The sequence below is a fragment of the Myxocyprinus asiaticus genome, chromosome 32 (genome assembly GCF_019703515.2).
Source record: "Myxocyprinus asiaticus isolate MX2 ecotype Aquarium Trade chromosome 32, UBuf_Myxa_2, whole genome shotgun sequence".
Classification (NCBI taxonomy): domain Eukaryota; kingdom Metazoa; phylum Chordata; class Actinopteri; order Cypriniformes; family Catostomidae; genus Myxocyprinus; species Myxocyprinus asiaticus.
In genome coordinates this window covers 20420252-20440673 of record NC_059375.1, presented here as the reverse complement: position 1 = coordinate 20440673, position 20422 = coordinate 20420252, and the positions used below count along the sequence as shown (strand labels likewise).

Here is a 20422-nt window from a genome sequence, read left to right as displayed (position 1 = left end):
TTAAGTGATTTTTGGAGCTTCAAAGTTCTGGACACCATTCACTTGCATTGTATGGAACCAGAGAGCTGAGATATTCTTCTAAAAATCTTAATTTGTGTTCTGCAGAAAAAAGAAAGTCTCACCCATCTTGGATGGCTTGAGGTTGAGTAAATGATGAGAAAATGTTCATTTTTTGGGTTAACTAGCCTTTTAAGGCTGCTCAGCAAAATGTATATAATCTGGATGATTTTCATTCAAGGATTTTGATCCTATAAAATGTTGTATAAATGCAGATAATGTAAAATGGTTTTATAATCAAAGGTATTCTAAAGTGCAACAGTAAATCATGCACTTCAAGCTCATTTATATTTCTAATCATCTTTATCATCACTACTGCTGAATTTTAAGTGTTTTTAAGCCCACTAACATTTATATACAGTGGATATAAAAAGTCTACACACCCCTGTTAAAACAGCAGGGTTTTGTGATGTAAAACATTAAAGAAATCATATCAGAATTTTTGCACCTTTAATGTAAAAATTACAACCTATGAAATGCCACTGAAAACAAAGTGACACATTTCAGAGAAAAATAATAAAAATAAAAAAAAATAAAAACAATAACCTAACTGCATAATTGTGCACATCCCTGAACTAATACTTAGTTGAAGCACCCTTTGATTTTATTACAGCAATCAGTCTGTTTGGATAAGAGTCTATTAGCTTGGCACATCTTGACTTGGGAATATTTTCCCACTCTTCTTTGCAAAAATGTTCAAGATCTGTCAGATTGTGATGGCATCTCCTGTGTACGGCCATCTTCAGGTCCCCCCCCCACATATTTTCTATAGGATTCAGGTTTGGGCTCTGGCTGGGCCATTCCAAAACATTAATCTTTTTTTGCTGAAGCCACTCTTTTGTTGATTTGGATGTGTGCTTTGGATCATTGTCATGCTGAAAGATCTCTTCATTTTCAGCTTTCTAGCAGACGCCAGAAGGTTCTGTGCCAAAACTGACTGGGACTTGGAGCCATTCATGATTCCCTCCACCTTCACTAAAGCCCCAGTTACAGCTGAAGAAAAGCAGCCCCAAAGCATGATGCTGCCACCACCATGCTTCACCGTGGGTATGGTGTTCTTTTGCTTATGTGCGGTGTTGTTTTTGTGCCAAACATACCTTTTACAATTTTGGGCAAAAAGTTCAATCTTGGTCTCATCAGACCATAACACATTTTTCCACATTGTTTTGGGAGACAGGATATAGGTTTTTGCCAGGCTTGGATGTTTTTTTCTTGTCAGAAAAGGCTTGTGTCTTGCCACCCTACCCCATAGCCCAGACAGATGAAGAATATGGGAGATAGTTGTCAGATGTAGGGAGCAACCAGTACTTGCCAGAAAGAGCTGCAGCTCCTTTAATGTTGCTGTAGACCTCTTGACAGCCTCCCTGACCAGTTTTCTCTTTTTCTTCTCATCAATTTTGGAGGGATGTCCTGTTCTTAATAATGTCACTGTTGTGCCATACTTTCTCCACTTGTTGATGACTGTCTTCACTGTGTTCCATGGTATATCTAATGCCATGGAAAAAAAATTGTAGCCCTCACCTGAGGGATACATTTCAACAATGAGATCCCATTGATGCTTTGTAAGCACTTTGTGGCCCACGGCACTTGTCGTAGCATGCAACCAAGAAGATATCAGAAAAATCCTACAAGAACAGCTGAGATTTATTTGGAGTTAATCAGAGTCACTTCAGGTGAAGACAGGTGTGTACTATTTCACATGAGCTTGATGATTGGTTGATTCTGAACACAGCGACATACCCAATTATAAAAGGGTGTGCACACTTATGCAAAGTTAAGTTTTTTATTTTTATTTTCTCTGAAATGTGTCACTTTGGTTTTCAGTGGCATTGCATAGGTTGTAATTTTTACATTAAAGGTGCAAAAAAAAGTCTGATATGATTTATCTTTGTTTCATTTTTTACATCACAAAAACCTGCTGTTTTAACAGGGGTGTGTAGACTTTTTATATCCACTGTAGCGAACAAAATAGTCTATTTATATGAAAACATTTTTGTTTCTGAGATCTTTTGAATATTTCACAATGGTTTAAATATGGCCATGGCATTAATTTGGATGTATTTACAAACAATTCTTAATGAACATGGTACACCACCGGGATCATATGGGAGACACAAGAAGATGGGCAAATCAGAAGACACTGATGCCAGTAGTCAAATTTTTTTGTGTGCTCAAAAAGGGGAAAAAGATATATATGACTTTCCCTTTCCTTTCTTTTGACTCTTGCTTATGTTGTCTTAGACCGAAACTTTCACAACCAAGTTTAAAACCCAATTTGGGAGAGGCCTAAAAAACAAAAAACAAAAGTCTGCTATTAGTTACAGGTGATGTCACCATTTTCAAAACAAAGTATCAAGTTTGAAAATATTTTAAACTATCATTGAAACTCTCAAATTAATTCATGGAGGTAAAAAAGCAGAATTAAAACCTCACCTAAATTGAACTTATCTTTTATAGCCCAGCAGATGCAGTAGTGTTGTAGAAGCTGTTGCAGAAGTTCCATTTCATCTAAAAACTCCAGACGTTCAATTCTGTGAATGTAAAACAACACATGGTAGGTCACTGTAAAGATACTGATGCCAACAATTCCTGGCACAGACTGTAAACAGTTAATGTTTGGAATGTGTACAATACCTGGCTAGGTCTTCCTGAGGAAGCATGCTATAGACCGTCATCATTTCCAGCGCATTCGCACTTTCCCAGCCTGTCAATAGAAAGTGTTCTTTCTGTGGAAACAAACATTGAACACTGTCATCATAAGAAATATAAAACATTTTCAATTTGAATAATAATTTCAAGCAATGAATAAAAACAAATTTTGCACTGTTCTTTTTTTAAATCAAGCAGCTATGTGGAGAACGCACATGGTGCTTGAATCAAATACTTAAACTGAGGTGCCTGATCAAGGTCACAATGGGTTAAGTTTGCGTTAACCCGTGAGACTGAACAGTGCTGGCAGCAGATGCAGTAAACAAACCCCTGAACTTAACTGCACTGTTTTCCTGAATCTTGATCACCCATTGTACACTGAGCAGGAAAACAACTTTGCATTCTGAGTAATACTCTGAGCAATGTTTTGATTGTACTTTGCAAGATATTATTTGTCTGTATGAGGTAGAACAATCAAGTCTGACATCTCATTGCATGGAGTACAATACTAATGCAATGAATTCTGAATAGAGAGAGTTTCTTACTTGAGAGTCCAGCGACTGACACACCTCCACCCCCGCCAGAATGCATTGTCGTCTCTGCAGATTCTCAATCGTGATTTGACCAAAACGATCATCCATGTTCACCTGAAAACATCTGGACAGTTAGCAGTGCAGACAGGAAGAGCCCATGACAGAATTGTGGTAAAAATCTTTCTAGTTAATTGTTTGATTTGATACAAATGTAAAAAATTTTAACCAGGAGGCCTGTATTGCCCTGCAAAGGAAAAATGCATTAACCACACATTTGGTCAAAACTAAGTAACCGAAATAGTGCTTGATCAGGGGTTTTCAAGCTGAGGTTCATAAGGGGGCACCACTAATACAGGACTGGCAACACTAATATACACTCACTAAGCACTTTAGTAGGAACACCTACTTAGTCATGTGATTATCTAATCAGCCAATCGTGTGGCTGCAGTGCATAAAATCATGCAGATATGGATCAGGAGCTTCAGTTGATGTTCACATCAACCATCAAAATGGGGAAAAAATGTGATCTCTCTGATTTCGACCGTGTTGGTGGATGGGCTACAACAGCAGAAGACCACGTCAGGCACTTTATTATAGGACCATAGTGTTCCTAATAAAGTGCTCAGTGAGTGTATGTTTTTATATGTCCCGCAAACATATTTATAATATAATACTACATATTTTTTCCTTAGAAGGAAGATATTATACCCCTGAGATAATTTGCCTTGTAATTTCATGATTTATGTTTTTTCTCACATGGTATAAATGGGTCTTTACACAAGCAAATATAGGGCAATTTATTTGTATTTGAATTTAAATGTCATTTATATTTTAGAAAGGTTGTCCCTAGCGAGGGATGGTCATACTTGGAGATCCCTGGTATTAAAAGGTTTTAAAACCCCTGTCATAGTCTTAGACTATGATCTATCCTATGACAGATATGTTTGGCTCAACTATGCTCAGATTCAGAGAAAACAGAGTGAGGATATTTTATAACGCACATTTCGCTGGACAATCAAAAAACTTTGAAGCCATATTCTCAGTTTCATTATTGGCGTAGTTACTATGTTTTCACTTTGTAGAACAGTGTAGTATTAAGGATATTAACTCGCCTGTTCGTAATCAACGAATATTGTAGTGTGGAAGGTGTATGAAACCCAGTTCAACAGTTTGGAGGACTCCTCAGGCATCATGTACACCAGTTCACATTCTGACAGAAACAGAGTGGGCACACTGGCTGGAAAGAAGCAGAAATACTATGATAAAGGAATGATAAACTACAATCTTTCTGTTCTTATCAAAGGCGGCAAAGTGCTTCTTTACAACACCCTTCCCAGGATTAAGTTCAGATATGGCTTGCTCTTGATAGAGGCTAAATTTTAACTTTCCTGCATAAAAGAGTAATCCTTTACAATTATAGTTCTTTGGCATCAGCTGAGATATCAGGTGTAGCAAGAACATGTTGTTATTATTTTTCTTATTCTAACTGAGTAAATCATGACAAAATTGGCTCATGTGCATTATGGCAAAGCAAGAAGTATGTTCTTGGAAACCAAAATAGACCATTACCATAATATCTTAATGTACACAGTAGTAAATCACATTTTGTACGACAAGTTTGCATGTGCCAATAAGCTACAGACTTTTTTTTTTTTTTTTTTAGAAAAACTGAGACACTGATGGGACTTGCAGGCAAGCTGGCAAAAGCCAAGGCGCCAGGTTAGGGTGGACTGAATAGTTACTCAACAGGAAGAAAAGAACAACTCTAAGGTAAGAGGCCTTGAAAATGATGCCATTGATGTCATATAGCTTATGAAACAGTAGCTTACTTTAGGTCTCATCAGTTTAGATAAAAGAAAACTTGAACTTATTGACGCATCTAAGGAAACTCTAAATGCTCCCAAGTGTACTATTGTTGTCAACAATATCAAAAGAGATGCATGAAACAAAACAACAGATGCATGTTACTCCTACTGGCACACCAAACAGGATGGGTCAACCCTATTTAGGATGCACAGAATCTTGAATCTTATAGTTTCTAGAAAAGTAACAAAAATAAAAAATATGAAAAGTTCCTCTAAGTGTTTGATTTAGCCACAGCATCATACACCTCACATGTAAACGAGGCAAGGACTTAAACATGTGAATGTTTCTTTCTATAACACAAAACTGTAAATCACAATAGAGATCATAGTGGTTCATTCTGATGTTGTAACTGCCAAAACTATAAAATCATCTTATCATCTTTGATAACAATGTTGTTAAAAACACTGAACAAAATGCACAATGTAATATAAAGACTGAAAGAATGCTGAATAAAATTTCACTAAGGTTGTAACATACTCTGGATTTAGCTGGAATTTTTTTAGTTTGTCCTCTAACGTTGGCAGGTCCCTGAGATCAGCACTGATTATACAAAATCTGTCCGAGTCCAGGCTGTGACCATCTGCAAAGCAAGACACCGTTTTAAAGAGTAGAGTTTGCAGTGGAAAAGATCACTACAAAACAGCAACTAAATAAGTAAATTGCTCTATAATGTAAAAGTTTGACTTCAGTACTCAAAATGAGTGAATCAGTGGAGTGGGTTTCAATCAAAGGTTTCGACAATGGAGGTTTTGCCCTGTAAAAGTATCCCAAAAATTTAAAGTATATTTAAAAAAAAATATGAATACAAATGAATCACAATAGATAGATAGATGACAGATAATGATGATAGACAGACAGACAGACAGATAGATAGACAAACACTTTATTTGAAAGTCCACATTAAAATTCTTAAAAAAAAAAAAAAAAAAGAGGAAAATTCAATGGAGGACTAGGAGTGCCATTTAAAAATAAATGTAAAATTTGCCTGTGCTTGCAGTCAGTGTGCCTTAAAGGGGCATGTCTTACAATTCAGTTGAGATTCATTGGTTGCTGCCATGTGATCAATTTCAATGGCATTTTATACCTCAGAAGAGCTGTTCAGACATGACGTCAATTTGTAGGCGAACAGGGAAGACTAATTTGCCATGGGTTCCCAAAATGGCAGTTTTGGATTTATGAGTAAAATAGGCTCTGTGGTAAAAATAACTTGAAGATACTTGGACATTTTGTTCTAGAAAATAAATTACACAAATGAGAATTTTTAATTTTATTTTGCTAACAAGTTGCTAAATAAGAACTATAACTACCAAAAGCATGTGAGTGTGTGTGCCTGACGAAACGGAAAACCGTCGTACATTGCTTGGCCAAAAAAATAAAAATAAAGTCACCGTTTGGATTTAAATAAGCAGATACTTAAGAGCCTATGACTGGAACATTATTGCAGTGATTAATATGTTTCAGCTGGCAACAATTCTTTAAACCCTAACTGATGCAGTGTGTAGCTTCTCATTTCTTAAACAACCATGTCGGAAGACGTATCCCGTGGTCGTGGAAAAGATGTTACTGTGTTTCAGAAGGGGAAACTTATTGGCCTGCATCAAGCAAAGAAAACAACTAAAGAGATTGCTGAAATCACTTGAATTGGGTTAAGAACTGTCCAAAGCATCATTAAAACCTGGAAGGATAGTGGTGAACTGTCAGCTTCACAGAAGAAATGTGGTCGGAATCTTTTTCTGAATGATCGTGATCGGAGATCACTAAAACGCTTGAAGTCACATCGTAAAAAATGCACAGTAGAACTCACGGCTATGTTTAATAGTGAAAGAAAGAGCATTTCCACATGCAGAATGTGACAAGAACTTACAGGATTGGGACTAAACAGCTGTGTGGCCACAAGAAAGCCACTTGTTAGTGAGGCTAGTCGGTAAAAATGACTTCAATTTGCTAGGGAGCATAAAGATTGGACTGTGGAGCAATGGAAAAAGGTCATGTACTCTGATGCGTCCAGATTTACCCTATTCCAAAACGATGTCAGGGTAAGAAGGGAAGCGCATGAAGCAATGTACCCATCATGCATAGTGCCCACTGTACAAGTCATCATTTTCACACATGAATTGGCCACCACAGAATCCTGACCTTAACCCCATTGAAAGTCTTTGGGATGTGCTGGAGAAGGCTTTACAGAGTGGTTCGACTCTTCCGTCATCAATACAAGATCTCGGCCAAAAATTAATGCAACTCAGGATGGAAATAAATATTGTGACGTTGCATAAGGTTGTCGAAACAATGCCACGACCAATGCACACTGTAATCAAAGCTACAGGCGGTCGAATGAAATATTAAGAGTATGCAATTTTTTATTTATTTCTTTTTTTGCCCAGGCAGTGTCATTCTTATTTAGCAACTTGTTAGAAAAAGAGTTTTTAAAAACACACGACGGCTTCAAAATTCACGTTTGGGATATGAATATGTATATTTTATGTTTAGAAAAAAATGTTCCAGGGGCCTCATTTATAAAACGTATGTACGATCAGATTTGATCCGACATCAAAAATGAGGAACAGTGACTCAAGCCAGGTCTCCTAAGCAACCAAATTGGCCCAGTTGCTAGGGAGGGTAAAGTCAGATGAGGTAACCTCCTCCTGGTCACTATAATGTGGTTCTCGCTCTTGGTGGGTTGCGGAGAATAGTGTGTCTCCACACACGGCAAGTCTCCACAAACGCAACGTGCTCAACTAGCCACATGATAAGATGCGCGGACTGACGGTCTCAGACGCGGAGGCAACTGAAATTCGTCCTCAGCCACCCGGATTGAGGCGAGTCACTACGCCACCATGAGGACTTAGAGCGCATTGGGAATTGGGCATTCCAAATTGAGGAGAAAAAAAAAGAAAAAAAAGAAAAAAATGAGGAACAAATTGGGATTTATAAAGGCAGAAACTGACAAGCATGCTTACAAACCTTTTTGTGTGTGCTTATGTCCCGGTGTGCCATGCAGCGGGCTAACTTGCTTTTTTTTTATTTATTATTAATAATGACCATGAATAAATGATGATGAGTTGTTTAATGGGCTCCATTATATGGGCAGAAACCAGTAGCTTGACTCACTTTTTTGGAAAACCTTGCCAACCGCACAAGAACATTCCACATAAATGAATGCAGTAACTTGCGCATTCACTTTTATTGTATTCTGTCTTAACATATTAGGATATTTGTGGCTGTTCTGTAGCTGGAGTGCATATATATATATATATATATATATATATATATATATATATATATATATATATATATATATGAAACAATTTTAAATTATATTTATTTGACAACATTAAGAATGTTATTTATTTATTTAGATTTTTATTGTTGAATTAATAAACTGAATTAATTCCTTTAAGTGGCTCTCCTAGTTCTCCACAGAAGGCTATCTGTAATGTATTGTATGATGGCCTCAAAAAAATATTGGGACAGCCACACTTTAAGCCACACTTAAAACTCCAAGAACTCAGTTGCATATGTCAGGCTTGAACTGTTCCCAATAAAAATAAACTGTATTTGGACACTTTATGGTTATCAAACTTAACACAGTATGTGATTAACTGTGGTAACACTGCTAGGACACCATTGCTAACTTGAGAGGAACTGGCTTCATACATCCAGTAAAAATTACCTTAGAACTGGTTGGTTAAAAGTAGGTTTACAGAATCTATGACTGCAGAACTCAGCAGAAAGCTTCACAGATTTCGTTAGAAATCTAATGCCTGTTATTCACAAAGGTGCACTGTAAAAAAACGTCCGTAATTGTAACGGTAAAAGACTGTAAAAATGCTACAGTAAAAAAACATTAATTGGTTAACGGGCAGTTACTTTAAAATATACAGTAAAAAAATGTATACATTTAAAAAGACAATACATGTAATTTTATGGTACAATGTTGTAAAAATTACACTTTTTATATGTAAAAAGTATGATTTAACCATATAATTAATGGTAAAAATTAATATTATGTTTAACAAGAGAGTACATGTACTTTTTATGGTAAATTATTGTTATAATTACGGTTAAAAATACAATAATCGGGCATTCCCACAATTCCCTGCATGACCCATCATATTTCATTATATTTTATGGGAATATTATCTTCTTATTTTTAATATCACTTGTCTACATTGGGGTGTTCTCTGTTATATTGATGTAGTTTAGTTAATGTTTATTATTTTAATTTCACATGTGTTACCCTGATGGTGTTTAGTGTTTGTGTGAGTGACACTGGTCACTGTTCCTGGAAAGGCCACTACTGATGAACTTCATGTCATCATGTGCCTTTCTGTAATTACTAAGGTGAGTACCAATACATTTTAAGTGAAAAGCAGATTTGTACAGTTTCAGAAGGTTAAAGTTTTAAGTTTATATAATTTAATAATATAATCAGTAATGCACCGTAAAATCTACAGGCATCCAAATTACATCCAGTAAAGCCTGAAGCATGGTTACCGTATTTTTTACTATGAATTTCTGGCAATCACAGCTGCCAGTTTTTTTTTTTTTTTTACCCTATATTTAACAGGATTTTAACAGTGTGTGCACACTGTCCGGCCCTTGCATGTTAATTTGGCTAATTTCACCAAAAATGAGAAAATGTTGCTAAGAAAAACAGTTAATAAAAGTGTAGTTGTGAGAAAAGGTCTAGTACCATTTGTTTGCAGATACCACTTGATTTCATATTCTTTTATTTAATGCAATGAAATTAATTTACTTTTAAGTGTGGTTAAATGTTCAAAAACACATTTCACTACACATGGCCTCCTGTATTTATATGTTTTCTATATGTAAGTCCTGTGAAGGTTGCACAGCTATACCTACAATTTCTACAATTTATATGTATAATAGGTCAATTTGAATTCAAGTAGCACAGACAGCATGCTTTCAAACAATACTGAGCACCACAGGACTGATAAAATCATAACACTACAAAACAGATGACAGATATACAATACAACCACTACTTTTGAGTGTGGTTTTATTTAGAAAGAGGGTCCTATAAAACTAAGAAACTCTGTCTCCCTCTTCAGGAATAAGGCTAAAATGAGATGGTTAAGTATCCAAAATCACTCATTGTAGTAACAAAGAACAGTTGAATAAAATAATACTTTTTCTAAACAATAATGATGATGATGATAATAATAATAATAACAATAAAATGTAGGGTACACCTTACTGGATGTGGTGTATTTTCCTGGCAACAATCATTGGGAAGTCAACTTCAAAGTACTTTTTCAGCACAATGTTATCATCCTAAGAATTAAGAAAGGTACATGAAATCACTTTTCTTTAACTGCTTATTAAGAAAAAAAAAATATATATATATATATATATATATATATATATTATATAAGGAGGCTGTATAAGAATACTTCTTATTTTTCACAAAAACAATTTTTACCCATAACTAATTTCATTTCCTTCATGGTCTTATTGGGTCCGTGTAATGCTTTACAATTCATTTTCCAGACCATATCAATCCAAATGCAAAAATAGAAAAACGTCTTGAAACTTTTTTCAGGTTACTTCAAGAATGGATAATTGATCTTTTCTCTCATTTTCTTCAATTTAAGTTTTTCAAAATTTCGACTTCAGAAATGATTTTTGGAATAATTGACTCCACTAATTTTGTATTTTTCCATTTTTTGTGTCTTGCAATTTGCTCTGTGGGCTGTACCATTAGCACGGGGGTTAGGGAACGGACTGCTTATAACTTCATGGATGTTTAAAAGGCCAGCAGGGGTCCAACCTAATTAATATTATTATTAATAATAATAATAATAATATTTTTGTATTAAGGCGAAGTGTGTACTTGCAATTTACAAGGGCCATTTTTCCTTGTATGATATTCACTGGAAAAAAACTGCCGCAAGGTGGTTGGCTATAAGTGAAACCACTTATATTTTTTTGCAAGTAAATTACTTGCTTGGTGCCAACGCTCTTGCTAATGCGCAAGTGCCAACCCTTCCGCGTGGCAAAGATTGCACGTGTGCCTTCGGTTGTTGACCCTGGGCAAGTCTTTCAAATTACTCTGCAACATACATGCAGTCTGTTTCTAACCCACACCCCTGCGCTAACGGTACAGCCCACAGCACAAATTGCAAGACAAAAATTTTGAAAAATTGAAAATTGATGATAAGTAAATTATTTAAAAAATAATTTCTAAAGTCAGAAAAGTAAAATTGAAGAAAAGGACAATTATCCATTCTTTTTTTGTAATTACATTTTTTTATTGATTCATATATTAAACAAAGTAAAACAAAACATATATACACAGAATCAATATTTAACCCCCACCACGACCCCAACAACATCCCAGTGGTCACACATGATTACAGACACACACAAAAAGAAATAATAATAAAATAAAAAATATGATAAATCACACACATTAACAACTACACCTCTCTCTCCACTGCCCCTCCCCAAGGACCCTCCAAAAATGCCAGATATTTGCACCATTTCCCCACAAACGAGTCGAAATTCCCCAGTCTTCTAGATGACCCTTCTTCAAAAGCCACTACCCTCCCCATCTCCGAGCACCACTCCTGAAATTGGGACACTCCAGCCAACTTTCATCCCCTTAATACTATTTGCCTGGGATAATGACACTGGTTAGAACCCAATTTTTTATGTGTTTATTCTCTATATTGATGACCGCTCCATCGCCTAAAATACAGAGTCTGGGCCAAAATAAAATTTGAGTGCCCAATACGTCTCACATAAAACTCTGAATCTTCAACAAAATTCTTGGATCTTTTTTCTTTTGGTTCACGAATCCAGTGGTTAAATATATGTCTTCTGAAGCGATATGATAGGTGTGGATGAGAAACAGATAAATATTTAAGTCCTTTTTTACTATAACTTCTCCTCCCAGCCCAGTAGATAGATATGCACAAAGTATATGAATCGCCAAAAACAAAAGACAACGAATACGAAAGTGGAGATTTATTGTAAAAAAGGACATAAATATTGATCTGTTTATCACCCACACCTATCATACCATTTCTGAAGACATGAATTTAACCACTGGAGTTGTACAGATTACTATTTTGCTGCCTTTGTGTGATTTTTGGACCTTAAAAATTCTGACCACCATTCACTTGCATTGTGAGGACCAACAGAGCTGAAATATTGTTCTAAAAATCTTTGTTTGTGTTCTGCAGAGAAGAAAGTCATACACATCTGGGATGACATTAGAGTGAGTAAATGATGAGAGAATTTTCATTTTTAGATCTCTTTGAAATAGCTAAATGTGAATAAATAAAAAAAAATAATAAAAAAAAATGTAATCTCCAAAATGTAGTATCCAGTCCTGCCCCAAGATTCACCACCTGGCAGTCACATTGTGTCTTCCTTAGAAAAGCATCAAGAAGAAGATTCACCCCTTTGACACGACCATAATAACCTACAGCACAATCAAAACAAAGTGGCAAAATTCATGAAATGGCAAAAGTTAACCAGAAGGGGGAGATAGTTCAACAATAAAGCTTACCTCTGTTGCTCTCAGGTGCTTTTATGTTCACTTATTTGTTTCACAAAATACTGAATGTAGAGGTCAGTCCAGTAACCTTTACTCGTTGCAAACCTGCAATATAAGGTTCTCTTAAATAAAATGTTTTTTATTGTAGAAGGTTAATGACAAATAGTATTCCTATTAGACATAAAACATTTCTAATCTGTCAATGAGATTCTGATTAAATATTAATCAAAATGAAATTATGTCAGTAACATTGAGCATAACCACAATATCGTTGCATCTACTGAAGTCTATTTGATGATACTTTTAATGGTTAACATTAACAATTGATAGAATGTCATAAAGGAAGCACTCAGAAACATGCCACACTCTTATTCTAAAATTCCTTAATTTTATTGTGGATTATTGTGTTTGCACACCATGCTACCTTTTACATGTCGATGCATCGTCACAGGTTGATCTGACCGCTTCATCAGCAGTGTCAGAATCTGTAAATTGGTGCTTGGATGCCATGAACTCTTACAGATTGTAAGCAACATAAAAATGTTTGCACAATTACTGTAGATAAATTCACAGCATTAATTTCACATACTGTATTCGTATCAACTCAAATGCTATATGTTAGCTAAACTGGCCCAGCTTCGAAAAACGCAGCAAGCAAAGTATCAATCCTTCATTGTCAAGATATAAGCAGCTTCATTAAATCTTTTATTTTTTTCCCCCAAGCACATTTATTAGCATCAAGCATACAGCAGCTAACAGAAGGAAAACTGCAGCGAGCGAGCACTCAGGTGGAACATTACATGATTACATCCCTTTCTGCTGACACATCTCTTCCTTTTTTTTTTTTTTTTGCCGGTCGGAAAACCAGCTAATGGTGCATTACCGCCACCAACTAGACTGGAATGTGGAACATTGAGAATAGGAGAGAGACAGAGAAAAAAAGGAAGACTAAATTATGTTATATAAACCAGTTTCTTTTAGATATTCCAACAATGCATCATATATTATGTACTGACCAGATAAATAGAGCAAAAAAGTCTGTAGATATATGCTGATACCCTTGTTTCTTAATTTTTGTATGAGCTTGATTCTTTCCTCATCATATGCTTCACAGGAAAGAAGCACATGCTTGACAGTTTCCAGCTGATCGCAGTGTATACAGTTTCCTGATACATGCTTTCCTGTTATATAAAATGAACTGTTCAGACCAGAGTGTCCAATACGGAGATGGGCGATTATTGTTTCTTCTCTCCTTGTCCTATAATTGCCTCTTCCAACACAAATCTGCCTTTGAATATTATATAGATGTCTTCCTCTTCATTATCCCATCTATCTTGCCAGTTTTTGTTATCAAACACTCTTAACCATCCCTTTAATTCTGCTTTACCCAGTGTGATGTCTTAGTCTATCTCTAAATGTCTTTAAAAATCTTTAAATCTTTAAAGCTTGCTTTGCCAGATAATCAGCCTCTTCATTCCCTTCTACACCTACGTGAGCAGGTACCCATAAGTAGTATATGGCAATGCCTAGTCTGTTAATTCTAAATATGCTTTGTAGAATTTCACAGACTATATCATCTCTGGATGATGGCTACCCACTTGCCAGACTTACCAATGCTGAATATGAGTCAGTTCTTCCTCCACCCATTGCAGTGCTAACATAATTGCCAATAACTCTGTGGTATAAACTGATATATGGTCTGTTATCCTTTTCTTTACATAGATTTCAAAATGTGGGATGGATATTGATATAGCTGTATGTCCAGAAATAGAGTCCTTTGAACCATCAGTACAAATCTGTAATACTTAAAAATATTTCTGGTTTATATATTGTCTAACCACAACCTCCTTTGAAATCTCACATGGTTTATTATTGATTATTTCCTGTAGCTGCAGATCTACATTTGACTTTGGAAACAACCATGGGGGTGTTGCAGACCAAACAATAGTGGGGCTAATCTCCATACTCCATACATAACTCCAGACACATTTCCACCCTGCCTTCCTACCAGCAGTCCAACCAAAACTTGAGACTTTGTTGTTTCCATGTTCCAGCAACCCTCTAATAACTTTTTCACAAGACGATTGTCTCCATGACCTCTAATTGAAACCCAATAGACAGTAGTCAATTTATGTCTTCGCATTTCTCCCATCTCCACTTGAATTGCACTTGAAGTCCTCCTGGTGGCGTAGTGACTCGCCTCAATCCAGGTGGTGGAGGATGAATCCCAGCTGCCTCCGCGTCTGAGAACGCCAACCCGCGCATCTTATCACGTGGCTTGTTGAGCGCATTGCCGCGGAGACATTGCGCATGTGGAGGCTTCACGCCATCCACCGCGGCATCCATGCTCAACTCACCACGCACCCCTCCGAGAACGAACCATATTATAGAGACCATGAGGAGTTTGCCCCATGTGACTCTTCCCTCCCTAGCAACCGGGCCAATTTGGTTGCTTAGGAGACCTGGCTGGAGTCACTCAGCATGCCCTGGGATTTGAACTAGGGAACTCCAGGGGTGGTGGCCAGCGTCTTTTACCACTGAGCTACCCAGGCCCCGCCTGTGCTTATATTAATTCCACTTTCTTCAGTAATGTTGTTGATGCAGACCCATATGGTATCCCCCCATAATCCAAGGATGAATTTACCACTGCACAGAATATATAATAAAAGAGACTGATGACTTGCTCCCCAATCCAAACCTGCCAGACATCTTAATACATGTATACCTTTTTTACATTTGGTTATTAACTTGAATATGTACTCCAAATGTCAACCTTGTATTCATCTACACTCCTATACCTGATTACCTGGACTGGTTCCAGTTTTTGACCGTACATCTTTATTCTTACTGATGGCACTTTGGGCCTTTTTCCAAAGAATATTACTTGCATATTTTGTACTGACAGACGAAAACTCCATTATGCCACTTCTCTACTTCATTAACTGCCTCTTGCCTTATTCTGACAATGTGTTGGATGTTACAATGACGTTTCCATATCGCTCCGTCATCTGCATACAGTGATTTGCCAATATCTGTGTTAACTTGTCCAAAAATATATAATTATTCATTATGTTAAAAAATACTGGACTGCAGACACTATACCCTGTGGTGTACCATTATCTATGTTATATATTTTGGAGTATGAGGATCCCACTCTTACTTGTAATTTTCTATTATAAAGGAAGTCCATAATCCAGTTATACATACTACCCTTTATGTCCATAGAACAGAGTTTAAATAGGAGCCCTTCTTTCCACAACATATCATAAGTTACGTCTTTATTTACTTGTGCTTTTCTAATATCTGACTCCAGACACAAAACAGCATCCATTGTTTCAACCTCTTCTAAATCCATTTTGATATGGAGATACATGTTTTTTACATTCCAAAACATAATTTAACCTATAAATTACTATCCGTTCCTTCAGCTTACTTACAGCTGAAGTCAGACATTTACATACACCTTAGCCAAATACATTTAAACTCAGTTTTTCCAAAATTCCTGACATTTAATCGTAGAAAACAATTCCTGTCTTAGGTCAAACGTTTTGGGTAGCCTTCCACAAGCTTCTCACAAATTTGCTGGAATTTTGGCCCATTCATCCAGACAGAACTGGTGTAACTGAATCAGGTTTGCAGGCCTCCTTGCTCGCACATGCTTTTTCAGTTCTGCCCACATATTTTCTATCAGATTGAGGTCAGGGCTTTGTGATGGCCACTCCAATACCTTGACTTTGTTATCCTTAAGCCATTTTGCCACAACTTGAGGTATGCTTGGGGTCATTGTCCATTTGGAAGACCCATTTGTGACCGAGCTTTAACTTTCTGGCTGATGTCTTGAGATGTTGCTTCAATATATCCACATAATTTTCCTTCCTCATGATGCCATCTATTTTGTGAAGTGCACAAGTCCCTGCTGCAGCAAAGCACCCTCATAACATGATGCTGCCACACCCATGCTTCACAGTTGGGATGGTGTTCTTTGGCTTGCAAACCTTATCCTTTTTCCTCCAAACATAACAATGGTCATTATGGCCAAACAGTTACATTTTTGTTTCATCAGTCCAGAGGACATTTCTCCAAAAAGTAAGATCTTTGTCCCCATGTGCACCGTAGTCTGGCTTTTTTATGGCAGTTTTGGAGCAGTGGCTTCTTCCTTGCTGAGCAGCCTTTCAGGATATATCGATATAGGGATTGTTTTAATGTGGATGTAGATACTTGTCTACCTGTTTCCTCCAGCATCTTCACAAGGTCCTTTGCTGTTGTTCTGGGATTGATTTGCACTTTTCGCACCAAACTACGTTCATCTCTAGGAGACAGAATGTGTGTCCGTCCTGAGCGTTATGATGGCTGCGTGGTCCCACGGTGTTTATACTTGCGTACTATTGTTTGTACAGATGAACATGGTACCTTCAAGCATTTGGAAATTGCTCCCAAGGATGAATCAGACTTGTGGAGGTCCACAATATTTTTTCTGAGATCTTGGCTGATTTCTTTAGATTTTCCCATGATGTCAAGCAAAGAGGCACTGAGTTTGAAGGTGGGCCTCAAAATACATCCACAAGTACACCTCCAGTTGACTCCAATTAGCCTATCAGAAGCTAATTGGCTAATTGCCTAAAGGCTTGACATAATTTTATGGAATTTTCCAAGCTGCTTAAAGGCAAGTTGAACTTGTTAACTTAGTGTATGTACATTTCTGACCCACTGGAATTGTGATAGTAAATTAAAAGTGAAACAATCTGTCTGTAAACAATTGTTGGAAAAATTACTCATGTCATGCTAAAAGCAGATGTATTAAACGACTTGCAAAAACTATAGTTTGCTATTGCTAATATGAAATCTGTGGAGTGGTTAAATGAGTTTTAATGACTTCAACCTAAGTGTGTGTAAACTTCTGACTTCAACTGTATATTAGATGTAAGTGCAATTGGCCGGTTAGCTACTGGGATTTGAGTTATCCTTTCCTGGCTTTTCAATTGGTATTATTACTCCATGCTTCCAAGATGCAAGAATTTTTCCTGCCTCCCATACTTCATTAAAAAGTTAACACTATGCTGAGTGAAAAGTCTGACAGATGCTTAATCATTACATAGCATTTATCATCCAATCCTGGTGATGTTTGTTTTCCGGCCCCAAGGGCTCTCTTCATTTCAAACATCGTGAATATCACATCTACTTTATCTCCAGAGGGATTTCTCTTTTCCAGAATATCTGGATTGTCTTTAATATACCGTTCTCTACTTGCCTTAATTTCTTCTGAAATATTATTATTACTATGAATGTTAACAAATGTTTCCACTAAGAATTCCCTTACAGATGAACGGAACTGACTCCAGTAATTATTTTTGCAGTTCAAGTTACCTTTCTTACTACTGCCTTTGCCTTCTTATACCTAATTAAGTCTGTAAATACAAATGACCTGAAAACTTTTCTAAATGCTTTGTTTCTGTCTATGATTGCTTTGTTACATTCTTCTGTTCACCATGGAACAGCTTTCTTTCTCCCAAAACCTTTACTTTTTCCTATTAATTCTTCTGCTGTTCTATACAGGATTTCACTCAATCTAATATTGAGTTCTTCAACCTCCATTTCATCTATTGAAGCATTTAAACCATTCATTCTCTCATCACATATTTCTTTTAACCTTTCCCAATCCACTATATTAAATTTCCATCTAGGAGTTCTACTCTCTAACATCTGTGTTATGTCTAGCCATATTTTACAACATATTAGGAAGTGATCACTTCCCATTGTTTGTTCCAACACATTCCACTCACTTATTCCTGCCAGACTTTCTGAAACCAGTGCTAAATCAATGGCAGAACAACAACCCCATGAAATATCAATTCTTGTTGCTCTGCCATCATTCAAGCACACTAATCCCTTGATATCCATTAATTCTTCCACTGTGCTTCCATTATGATCAGTGCTTGTGCTTCCCCATAACATGCTATGTGCATTAAAACCCCCACACCACATCATTCTATAATTACTGCCTCCCCCCATTGTTTCAAGTGCTTCCCTATTTAGCCTATTGCATGGATTATTAAAATTAACTATTCTTATAATTTGTGCCTCAGCCCATACTTCAATATCTATTGACTCGTGCTCTTTATTCACTTGTATAACCCTATATCCCACACCCTCCTTAGTAAATGTGGCCACTCCACCCCCATTACTAGTCTTTCTGTCCCTGCAAACAACTGTATACCCTTGTAGAACGAAATCCAGGATTGGTTTTAACCAAGTCTCTTGCATGATTATTATGTGTGGCTTTTTCTCCTGTTCTTGTATGCTATAATACTTCTAGCATTCCATTGTAAAATTATTAACACCATTATGTCCCACCATCTGACACCTGTGTGATTGTTCCCTGCTCCTTAAACTTCTCACTTAGTTTTTCAACTGAAATGTCCTGAATGTCTAAGTATTTTTCTGCTACTTTTATGATGATTTTAATTCTTTCTGTCCTGCTTGGTTTGCACAGCACAGTTTACTACTTCTGCCATGAAAGCAACGAATGCTCTTCTGTCCATTACAAGTGTTTTCTTGTTGTCTTTGCTCTGATTCTGGCCTACAATAATGTGATCTGGTGTGATCACCTTTTCAGCACCCTGCATCGGCCTCTTCACTTTCCTTAGAGCCTTAGCATATGATAACCCCTTAGATACCCTCACATTTTGCACCACATTCTTTTGCAGTTGGCACCCCCCATAACCAGCACAATGTTCATCCCCACAGTTGCAGCATTTTGTCTTTACTCCTTGCCCACACCTTCCATACTCATGCTCACCCCCACACCTTGAACAAAGTTGCCTTCCTTTGCAAACAGCAGCCACATGCCCATATTTCTGGCATTTAAAGCACCTCAACGGAGGGGAACATATGACCTTACCGCAAAGCTGACGTATACAAGGTACACCTATCTGCCAATTTCTCTTCATCAAAATGAATAATTACTGACAACCCATCCACTCTCTCTTTATTTCTGATACATTTCAATTGTTTGACATTAAGCACTTTCCCTCCTTTGATACAGTTTTTCAACTTTATCCGCATCCATACTCATAGGGACACCTGTAATGACTCCTCTTACCCATGTCTTGCACAGGGATTACACAATTCACTGCTTGACAGAGCATGGACTTCAAAACTAAGACAGTTTTTTGTACCTGCGTGAAGTTGGCCTCCCACCCAACTTAAAACGTCGGCAAAATAGTCTCAATCGTTTGTGCTCCGTTTGTGCTGTAAAATATTTTGTTTGTGCTGCTTCGGTTTTTTAGATATTAAAATAATATTTATAGGTCATTCTGAGGTCACTCAGCCCCCCACATGCTCCAAATTCACCCCAAATAGTCTCGTTTGTTTGTGCTTCGTTTGTGCTGGTTTGTGCCAGTAAAAGTTTCGTTTGTGCTGGTTTGCGCCAGTAAAAGTTTCGTTTGTGCTGGTTTGTGCCAGTAAAAGTTTCATTTGTGCTGCTTCATGACAGTAAAAGTTTCGTTTGTGCTGCTTCACGACAGTAAAAGTTTCGTTTGTGCTGCTTCGGTTTTTAAAGTATCAGACATTGAATTATAGGCGATGACATCACCAGCCCCCCCACATGCTCCAAATTCACCCAAAACAGGCTCAATCGTTTGTGCTTTGTTTGTGCTGGTAAAATTTCCGTTTGTGCTACTTCAGATTTTTAGATATTAAAAGAATATTTATGGGTCACTCTCAGGTCACTCAGCCCCCCCACATGCTCCAAATAGTCTCGTTTGTTTGTGCTTCGTTTGTGCTGGTTTGTGCC

At 37.0% G+C, this 20422-nt stretch overlaps 1 pseudogene; it reads right to left on the bottom strand.

Annotated features, from left to right (window-relative positions):
- Positions 1-1988: 1988 nt before the first annotated feature.
- On the bottom strand, positions 1989-18196 carry LOC127423433 (leucine carboxyl methyltransferase 1-like; annotated as a pseudogene).
- Between the last annotated feature and the right edge of the window lie 2226 nt (positions 18197-20422).